The sequence below is a fragment of the Mesocricetus auratus genome, unplaced genomic scaffold, assembly GCF_017639785.1.
Source record: "Mesocricetus auratus isolate SY011 unplaced genomic scaffold, BCM_Maur_2.0 Super-Scaffold_100004, whole genome shotgun sequence".
NCBI classification, from domain to species: Eukaryota; Metazoa; Chordata; class Mammalia; order Rodentia; family Cricetidae; genus Mesocricetus; species Mesocricetus auratus.
This window is the reverse complement of record NW_024429189.1, coordinates 79,361,436-79,372,662: the sequence shown is the minus strand read 5'-3', so window position 1 is coordinate 79,372,662 and position 11,227 is coordinate 79,361,436. Positions and strand designations below refer to the sequence as shown.

The following is an 11,227-nucleotide window of genomic DNA, read 5'->3' as shown; positions in this document are numbered from 1 at the left end:
CTTTTAAAGTTCAAATGCAGAAATAAATATGCACGAACAGGTAGGAACACAATGAAAAGGAAGCAATACAAGAAATATCAAACCACATGAAAAGCCTCTTTGATTAAAACAATTATAGCACATACATACTCTGAGGTGCCAATGGAAGAGAAGGTCCAGAAACAGATCCACAGCAACAGGTGATATAAAGTATATCTCAAGTTACTGAGGTAATGAAAGCCTTTTTAATAAACAGAATAGATATAATTGGATAGCAAACAGAAAAAATAACATTAGATCCATTCTTTGCACTACATCGAATTAAAAACAAAAACTCTGAATACACTTAAATTCCAAATTAAAAATGTGAAATTCAACAAGTACTTGAAGAAAATATAGGTAATTTTTTTTAATTTTTCATTTTATCATTGCTATGTTATGTGTTATTTTTTGTTTTATTTTATTTTGTTTTTTGTAAATTGCTTTTAACATGAATTTTGGAGTAGGTTTTGGAACTATGAGGAAAATTCCAGACATATAAGCCAGGCACAGTGGTATTAAGCCTGTAACTCCAAGATTGAAGAGGCTGGGATAAAAATAATGAGAATTCAAGGCCAGACTGGACACAACTGAAGTCCAGTTGTTTGCTTTTTGTTTTTAAAAAACATTAAAAATATTAATAAATTTGACCACAGAAGAAAAACATTACTACATTTGCAACGTCAAAAACCAAATGGGTAGAAAGATTACCAAAATATACAGAAATGGAACTTAAGAAAGCCCAATTCTGAAAGAGTTTTAGCAAGTCAGATCTAATCGCATAAGCCAGAACCACATGGGAAAAGTCCTGATGAAAAGAAGGAAAGGTATTTTAATCAGCCTGGCTCTCCCAGGAAGTAAGGGGCCAGTGTCCTCAGCCCTCTTATCAAGAGTGCTGGCATGTCCTTCAGGTTTAAGGAGGGGAAGCAAAAGCAGAGGTCAGGAAGTGTGTTTATAGAAGCATTCTTGGTCACAATGTGGTCTGGGTGACATTGGGGCGTAGTTTGCACTTCTTTCATAAGACATTTATCCATTAGATTCCTTGTTATTGGAATCCAAGCAGCAGAGAATAACTCAGAGCAAAGGAAACAGACTCACAATGTAGGCAGAGATGCCAAGGTTTTCCTTGTCCTTTGTTTCCCAAGTGAAGAGTCAGTGCTATGACCAATAGCAGACTAGGAATCTTTGTTTCACTAATAGTTTTAATGTGAAAAGAAAACTTAGCAAATATGAAAAGACAATTGCCAAAATCTTAATATGGTCCCTAAAACTTGAAAAGATGTTCAAATTGGCTAACAATATCAGAAACACAAATCTGATCCATACTGAGATAACACTGTCTTGATAGAAACTGGCTAACAGCCTTGTTGGCAAGGTAATGAGGAATCAGGAGCTCTTACTCACTGTTAAAAATTCTGAACAAGACAAGCCTGTGAAGAAAACCTGACAAAATGGAAGGAAATGTAACATTTCATGGAAAAACTCTCCACCTATGTGAAAATGTACATCATTACCTATCCAACGCCACTTATAATCAAAAAAGTTCATGAGGTGGGATAATGCTCTTGTTCACTGTAAAGATTTGTCATTCGTATTCGTTTAATAAAACGCTAATTGGCCAGTAGCAGGGCTACTAGACTAGGAGAATTCTGGGAAGAGGAAAGGCACAGATGTAGTCACAGACACAGAGCAAGCAAGATGAGAATGCTACCAAGCCACGTGGCTAAACAGATAAGAATTATGGGTTAATTTATGCTGTAAGGGTTTATTTTAGAAGACAGCAAATTCCATGATAGCCAGGACTACACAGACGGCCTCAACCCTCACTTTGTGCCTCATCAAATCCTCAATTCCCAGTTTTCTTCTGTCAAACCAACACCTTGACACTTCAGCAAGAGTTTGGGGCTATGGATAGATGGCGGTGAGGATGAGAAAGGAGGGAACCACTCAAGCTGGACCTTCCCCAGAGTGAACGAGAGAGGACAGTGGCTCTCCAGGCAATGGCACTGCAGACACCATTGACACCATTACCCTGTTTCCCCACTTCATAGACATCACCTCATGCTCGCCCTGTGCTTGGTTGCAGCCTACTGGTGTACCCATTTAACTCAAGAAAATGGAGACTGAGCAGCCAGAAAAAACCTTTCCCAACATCGAAACCAGTGGTGAATTTGGTAAACACTCTGAAGAATATATGGAAGAGGAGCAAGCCTTTCAAAGATATAGAAATACCGATGAGATGTTTGGACTGCACATTTTGCTTCAGAGCAAGAATGCTGGGGCAGTGATTGGAAAACAAGGCAAGAATATTAAGGCTCTCCATACAGACCATACTGAGTACCAGTGCTGATATTGAAACAATTAGAGAGATTCTGAAGAAAATCATTCCTACCTTGGAAGAGGGCCTGCAGTTGCCATCACCCACTGCAACCAACCAGCTCCCGCTTGAATCTGATGCTGAAGAATGCTTAAATTACCAACACTATAAAGGAAGTGACTTTGACTGAGAGTTGAGACTGTTAATTCATCAAAGTCTGGCAGGAGGAATTATTGGTGTCAAGGGTGTTAAAATGAAAGACCTTCAAGAAAACACTCGGACAACAATCAAGCTTTTCAGGAACAGTGCATTGGAGGCAAGCCTGGCAGGGTTGTAGAGTGCATCAAGATCACCCTTGACCTTATTTATATCCGAGTCTCCCATCAAAGGACGCGCACAACCTTATGATCTCAACTTTTATGATGAAACCTATGATTATGGTGGTTATACAATGATGTTTGATGACTGCTGTGGATTTCGTGTGGGATTTCCCATGCAAGGAAGAGGTAGTTTTGACAGAAGGCCTCCTGGTCAGGCTGGGCATCCCATGCCTCCTGCTAGAAGAGATTATGATAATATGAGCCCTCCTCAATGACCTCCTCCTCCTCCTCCTCCTGGTCAAGGTGGCCAGGGCAGCAGCAGAGCTCAGACTCTTCCTCTTCCTCCACCACTACCACCACCCAGGAGAGATCGAATGGTTTATGACAGAAGAGGAAGGCCTAGCAACCACTATAACAGCATGGTTGAGTTCAGTGCTGATGACACTTGCGACTCTGCAATTGACACAGAGAGTCCATCAGAATGTTATACGGTTTATGAACCACACGGTGGTTCTGGATATGGTTATTCCTATGCAGGGGGTCATGGCTCATAAGGTGATCTTGGTGGGCCTATTATTACTACACGGGTAACTATTCCCAAAGATTTGGCTGGATCCATTATTGGCAAAGGTGTTCAGTGGATCAAGCACATCTGTCATGAGTCGGGAGCATTAATCAAAACTGATGAGCCTTTAGAAGGATCTAAAGATCATCAGATCATTACCATTACAGGAACACAGGACCAGATACAGAACGCATAGTATTTGCTGCAGAACAGTATGAGGCAGTATCCTAGAAAGTTTTTCTAAGACTAGTGAAGAACTGAAGGAGTCCAGCATCTTTTTTTTTTTATCTGCTTCTGTTTAAAAAGCCAACATTGCTCTGCTTCATAGGTGTTCTGCACTTGAGGTGTAGTGAAATCTTTGCTGTTCACCAGATGTGATGTTTTGGTTCCTTACAAACAGGATTGGGGAGAGGGCATGCAAAATTTAACCCTGAAGTCTTGAAATAGCAGCAGAGTGGGTGAGTTTTATTTTTTGTTCATTGTTGGTGGTTCTAAGAAAACATTCCCCCCAATGAACACCTTGCTTTGTGGTCATTTGTAACACTGTGGGAAGATGGGACAGGGAGGAAAGTAATAGTCCACATGTCGCTGGCATTTGTTCAGAGCAGTGTGCAGAATGCAATGTTCTTTTTAAAAAATGCTTTATGATTTTTAAAATAAATTTAGTGAATCTTAAAAAAAGAGCTTGTTAGTAATAAGCTCCAGCAATAGGCCAAACAGTTTATAATTAATAAGCCTTTCTGTGTTTATTTGGGACTGAATGGCCATAGGACAGGGCAGGACAGAAACTTCCATCTACAGTCAGGAATGATCAACGCGTTTGTGAACAGAAGGTAATCTGAGTGGACTAACTGCATATACACACATCAGAGCACTATGCTACCAAAGAAAAGAGCAAAGATCTTCAGAAACAATTATGAAATAGCTCCTACAAAGTACAGCTGCATGCACAAAATGAACAAAGTGAGGGCTGGTGAGATAGCTCAATGGTTACAAATGCTCGATGCTCATTCAAAAGTTCAGTTCCTAGTCCTTATACCAGACAGCTCACAATAACCTCTAAAAATTCAGGCCCAGCTCTTCTGGCCTGCATAGGCACTCACACTCATGCGCACATACCCATACATACATACACATAATTAAAAACAAACCTTAAAAAGATAAAATAAAAAATAGGCGATATGGAAAAGGAGTACATGCATCTTTAAAGTTTTACTGATATAACACACAGCATGCACAATTAAGCACCCAATTAAAACTTTCTTGATACCTTTAGAGCTGTGCAACCATCCTTATAGCTGTCGATCATTTTTACTGTTCTATAGAGAAACCCAGTACCCAGTACAGTTGTTCCCATCTGTATCCAGTCTCCCTAGACCCTGGCAACCATGAATTTATTTCCTGTCATTCTAATATTTACTTATCATTGACATTTCAATAGTGATGAGATGGAAAAAGCATATGCAAAACAACCTCAGAAGGTGAAGAAGCAGAGCTGGAGAGGTGGCCCAGTGGTTATGAATATTTCTTGCTCTTACAGAGGACCAAAGTTTGAATCCCAGAACCTACATGGTGGTTCATAACCACCTTTAACTCCAGTACAGGGGGAGGGAGAGGGGGAGGGAGAGGGGGAGAGAGAGAGAGAGAGAGAGAGAGAGAGAGAGAGAGAGAGAGAGAGAGAGAGAGAGAGAGAGAGAGAGATTGCAAGCATACACACAAATGAACATCTTTTAAAAATTTTAAAGGCCAATAAGCCAGAAAACAGAGGTTACCAAGGACCAGAGGGAAGTAGGGTAGACCAAGAGGAGGCAGTCATTTTTGTGGATGTGTCCTATATAGTTTTGACTTTTGAAAGCATGTTAGTTTTATATTATATAATTAACCCAGCAAGGATGCATTGGGAAGGAAACACCTAAAAATGATAAATTGCAGGGCTTAAGAGATAGTGCAAACCAGGCAGTAGTGGCACATGCCTTTAATCCCAACACTCAGGAGGCAGAGGCAGATGGATCTCTGTGAGTTCAAGGCCAGCCAAGACTACACAGTGAAACTCTGTCTCAGGAGAGGGAGGGGAGGGGAGGGGAGGGAGGGGAGGGGAGGGGAGGGGAGGGGAGGGGAGGGGAGGGGAGGAGAGGAGAGGGGAGGAGAGGAGAGGGGAGGAGAGGAGAGGAGAGGAGAGGAGAGGAGAGGAGAGGAGAGGAGAGGAGAGGAGAGGAGAGGAGAGGAGAGGAGAGGAGAGGAGAGGAGAGAGCAAATGGTAAAGTACCGTCTTGCAAACAGGAAGACACAAGTTTGATCCCCAAAACCTATGTAATAAAGCTGGGCATAACAGTATACACTTGTAATCTCTGCACTGGGAAGACAGAGGCAGGTGGATCCCTGGAACTTGGTGGCCAGCCAGTGTAGCCTACATAGTGTGGTTCCAGCCCAGCGAGAGACCTTACCTCAATATATATATATTTATATGCAGGGTGGGGGTGGGAACAGTCCTGAGCAATGGCACTCAAGATTTTCCTCTAGACTCCTTATGCACAGGCATGATGTGCACTCATACCTGCTCCCATAAATGTACCTGAGCGCCCCCACCAAAAAATTAAGTCCATTTACTCCTACTTATAAATTCAAGCTACTGATATGAATCTAGCAATTCTTTTCTAAATCTTGTCTATTAAACAAATTAGACGATGTAAGCTGAACAGTGCTTAATTTGTCAAAGTGAAAGAGCATGTTGTAAAAGTTTATGAAGCATGGTACATCTCCCAAGACTTAAAGTACCATTTTACAATTAAATGTTTTCTCCTAAATTATATGTTTTTGAATAAAAAGAATTTCCTCACTGTGGCCAGAGTTAATGCACCTTTATAAATGGAAGTTAATGCTGCTGACTTCCTCTCCTCCAACATGTGAAATATGCCTTGCCTTCTGTCTTATGCTTTGTAAGAAGATCCTTGTTGGTGTCTTGTTTGCATAACAAATCCCGCACTAAGTTCCGAACTTAAACATTGTTCAAATATATGTAGAGGTGATATTATACAGCAAAGGCAAATAGTATAAGATACTCCTAACTAGACAAATTTGATACCCTTCAAATAGTACCCATGCAACCGAGGTGTAATTCAGAATCATCCAGGTGATGACAGCACAGACAATACACAGAACCTTAAAAATGGATACAGAAAGCACATCTGGAAAGGGTCCATGTTTTCTGGATACTAATTCCAAACACCATGCCTTTCCTGTCTGTTGTTACATCTTTCCCACCTTGAAGGAAGGAATCCCTTGGAACAATAAGCCAAAACAAGTCCTATGTCCCTTAAGTTGCTCTGTCAAGGCACAATATCACAGGAGAAGCACAGTAACTAAGAAATACCTAGATATTGATCTCTGACCTACACACACACACACACACACACACACACACACACACACACACACACACACACATGCATGTCTGGGTGAACCTACATGCACATGAGCATACACACAGGCAAACAGACACAAAGTAAATTAAGAAGTTCATTAGACCAACCTGATGTTGACCGGTCATCCCACATGCACACATGTGGGCACACACACTAGTAAATGCACACACAAAAATGAATAAAGTATAAGCTAGGTATAGTGACACATGTCTGCAATCTCAATACTTGAGAGGTAGAAACAGGAGGATCAAAGGTTCAAGGTCATCCTCAGCAACAATGAGAGTTTGAGTCTAGCCCAAGCTAAGAGACACCATCAGAAAAAAATAGAAAAAAAGTTAATAAGAAAAAAATATATTTTTACAGAAAATCTTATCTATAAATGTTTTTATTAAAATTATTCCCCTCAAAGGCTTATCGACTCACACAGCCATTAATTACATGATGAGAACAAACTCTTATACCATGCACATCAGTACCAATCTTCTCATTTGTGTTTGTTGACTGAATGGGAAATGGTACTTTTACTTTTATCTACTTTATTGACAAATCTATGAAAATAGCATTTTCATAGTAGTAGCTAAGAAGCCACCTCTATTCCTAACAGTCATTGGTGTCAAATCTGGCTCGGGGAAAAATAATCAGAAGACTCTGGCTGCACTAATTAAAGATAGCATCCCCTTTTTGCTCACCTTTTCTACAACCAGAGCTTTTCAAAGAGAGGTGATAAATAAACCAATGAGTGTGACTGTGTTCTAATAAAACTTTATCTACAAAGGCTAGCTAGCAGTGGGCCATATTTAGCCTCCACAACATAGTTTTCCCATCATGTTGTAGAGAATCACCTTCTCTATCTAATATTTATTGAATACTTGAAACATATGGCACCCTCCAAGAAACGGGTAAAATTGTTGGGGACTGCTAGAACCTTGAACAAAATGGAATCTGTCAACCGTTTCTTGGCCTTCTGACTACGTGACTGCGAGCACACATGCCCTTGAGACAAAGGAAAAGGCTAACCATAAAAGTTAAATTTACACAGGGCAGCCCACCCGCCTAGCCAGGGGGGAAGTACCCTTACAGAGTAATTGTCTTTGTCAACAAAAGATTAAAGTGTTCCATTGAATACTTCCTACCCCTCCCTAATTCCTGCACCTGACTTACGCTGACAAGCATTTGTGGAATGCAACTGATGACTGATGGAAAATTACAGCTTTGTCTTTACCGTATTTGGTGTATATTTGAGTTGAGACTTGATTGACATGCTTGTACCACCCCCTGAGGTCCTTCCTCTATAAGTTCCAGCACGCCCCCCAAAAATAAAGGCTCTTGATCAGCGAACGTTGTCTTGAGCCTGCTTCCCTTAACCTCTTGAAGTTCATTTTCCAGATCGGATCTGCTCGTGAAGGCCCACCAAATTAGTAGCGACCCTCATCACCTCATCCCCGCGGGTCGCATAAAATCTGGCCACCCTTAAACAAAAAGCTGTATAGTGACAAGTGACAGCATCTGGTGAGCATTAACAAGTACAAATAAATGTCAGATATAAACAAGTGGAAGAAATGGGGAAGCAGGGGATGCTTCTAAGTTAGAGAATCCAGGTACCCAACACTAGAGTCAGGAGTCCACTTGCTGTGCTTGAAAAACAGGCTATGCTGTGGTGAGCAAAGGGAAAAGAGAGAGGAAAGTTGCTGGGGTCATATTCAATAGACAGGTTTTATGCTAAAGATATCTGAGCAGATCTACTTCTAAGGGAACCTGCAGACAATTCTTACTGACAATGTATATAGTCTTTTATATATACATTTTGCATATACACATTTTGCAGGTGTGCATGTTCATCAGGTTGAGTTCAGTACAGCAGAAACCAGTTTCATACAGTTAACACAATAGTATTATATAGATAGAAACAACACAAGTTATAACGTGAAGGCAAGCCGGGGAGACACTAAAGGTGGGAGACAAGGAAAGTAAAAACAGGAGGAAGAGAAAGAATGAAAAGTAAACATACAGGAAAATCTTAAGGTGAGCACAAAAGTCTGACAGAAGTCAGGATGAGTAGGAAAAAGCAGTTAGAGTGCCAGATCTACACGGAGAGGAGCAACATTACTGTCAGTACTTGGACACCATATGTGATTCCAAGTAGTCAGTAAAGGGAAGCTATGAGATTTAACACAGCCCTCTAGCACAGCACTGACCAAAAGACATCCCTATGATGGTGGACATACTATACAGCTGCATTGCCTGGTGAGGATGAACGTCAGAATAGACAAGTGGAAAGAGGGAGAGGCGGGGAGTGCTTCCAAGTAAGGAGTCCAGTGCCCGACACCAGAGTCAGGAATCCACCTGAACCCAGCCAGCCGTCGGTTGGCGGATATCTTGATAATTTCTCAATATCCAAATAAAGGTATTCATCTATGCCTACTTACATCAAAACATACCTCAAAATATGTCATTTTTAAATGTTCCACTCTGAGTGTCTTGTTCTAGCTTATTAAATATGTTTGTGAAATTTTTTTACTATTATTTGGAGTATTAAAGCTTTTTATATCTAAGCATTCTGGACACAATGTGTTCTTTCAGAATATTTCATGTTGTTATAGACCCATAATTATTAACATTATTTGAAGGAATTAGAGAATATATAATTGAGAAAATGTGGTTCTTCTTATGAATTAAACAAAACGAATATGTAGCTCATGTTTTTAAACTATAAAAACTGTTTGCAACATAGATTATGATACACTATAGAAAAATGTTCTAGAACTCATTTTGCCTTATTTGTAAATACCCTTATACTATAAAATTTTGCTTTAAAAAATATTATTCACAAGCCGTGCGTTGGTGGTGTACAGCTTTAATCCCAGCACTCAGGAGGCAGAGGCAGGCGGATCTCTGTGAGTTCGAGGCCAGCCTGGTCTACAAAGTGAGTTCCAGGATAACCTCCAAAGCCACAGAGAAACCCTGTCTCAAAAAACGTGTGTGTGTGTGTGTGTGTGTGTCAAAATTAGGATTAAAAACTCACTCCTCACTAAACTCAGTACATCACCACCACCCCCTGTCCTATATGTTCCTCAGTGATGTTCCAAGACAGCTATCAGAAAAAGTCTCAAACAAACATGATTTTTACAAAATCCTAGGGATTCATTCTACCAATAGATGGAAATGGCACTGGCACTGCTCATTCTCGGGGGCTTCTTCTGGCTCTGCCCACTGTGTGGAGGAAGCACTGTGGAAATACAGGCTCTGAGAAGGTTAGAGCACTGCTTTCACCACCAGACTGTGGGCTAATGGCTGTTAAATGTATAAAACATGTAAAGGTGAGCCATATGTATAAGAATGGGTGAGGGATGGATAATATTAAGTAGTAAAACTGAGTAAATGAGGTGCATAATTTAAGAGATTTATCTATCTGCCAAAGTGCCACAGTAAGGTTAATTACATGCCAAGTCTCTTTTTATATCAAGAAGAATTTCAAAGTCAATCCCAATTTTATTGGAGACACAATGCTTTAATTGTATTTTATATATCTTAAAGACAAAAATCCCATATTCGCCTTTTGGAGCCTGTTCTAAAATTACCGTTAAGAAATTATTCTTTGTGCTTCCTCAAACTATCCCTGTATTACTTAATCTACTTTCTCTTCATTATTCTTACTCAGTAAATGGAGACGCTACATAGTATTCTTTCTTTTAACAAACCTATGTGTGTTGCTTTTCCAAGACACCGTTTGCACCTGAATTTATCATTTAAACATGGCTTTTCACATGGGGAAGAGACACTCCTGAATCATCTGTATGTAGCAGGAAAGCATTCTGGCTGCAAGTGTTAACAATGTAAGAAGTGTTGCTCAGAATGTAGAAGACATAGTACAGTTATGTGCTTATCTGCCCTTGCTGTCTAACCAGTCTGTGGTGTTTTCTCTGGAATCCTAATTAGCACTTCTTTCATTTTAGCTTCTTTTCCTCAACTTTTTTTTTCCATTTTCACAGCTTTCCTCTGATGGGAGAACAAAGACATTAACACATAAATATTCCAGAAGGTCAGTGTTCAACCTCTTGCACCTTTAAAGGCTGGTGGTTCTCAGGAAAAGAGAACAGTGGAGTGGCCTCAAGGATGAAGGCTGTGGGGATAAACCTTAGCCCCAGCTCAACTTGCTTATGGGTCAAGATGGAATAGCCAAGTTCTCTGCCCCAGATTTTGATTCCATAAAATAAAAATAACAAAGCAATCTGATGCTTAGGTAAAATAACATGGTTAAGTGTTCCTAACAGTGCCTGGAATGCAGAAAGTGCTAAATGTCTGTCACTTTAAGTGATAACAAATTATCTACTTCAACAAATTTTCCAATGACAACTACACATATAAGAAACTTAAAAGCATCCGAGCATCGGTGGCACATACCTTTAATCCCAGCACTCGGGAGGCAGAGACAGGCGGATCTCTGTGAGTTCAAGGCCAGCCTGGTCTACAGAGTGAGTTACAGGACAGCCTCCAAAACAATACAGAGAAACCCTGTCTCAAAAAAACAAAGAAGAGGAAGAGGAGGAAGAGGAGGAGGAGGAAGAAGAAGAAGAGGAAGAAGACG

The 11,227-nt window shown here is 40.4% G+C and overlaps 1 pseudogene; it reads left to right on the top strand.

Annotated features, from left to right (window-relative positions):
* The first annotated feature begins 2,134 nt into the window (after positions 1-2,134).
* Positions 2,135-3,608, top strand: LOC101827103 (annotated as a pseudogene).
* The last annotated feature ends 7,619 nt before the right edge of the window (positions 3,609-11,227 follow it).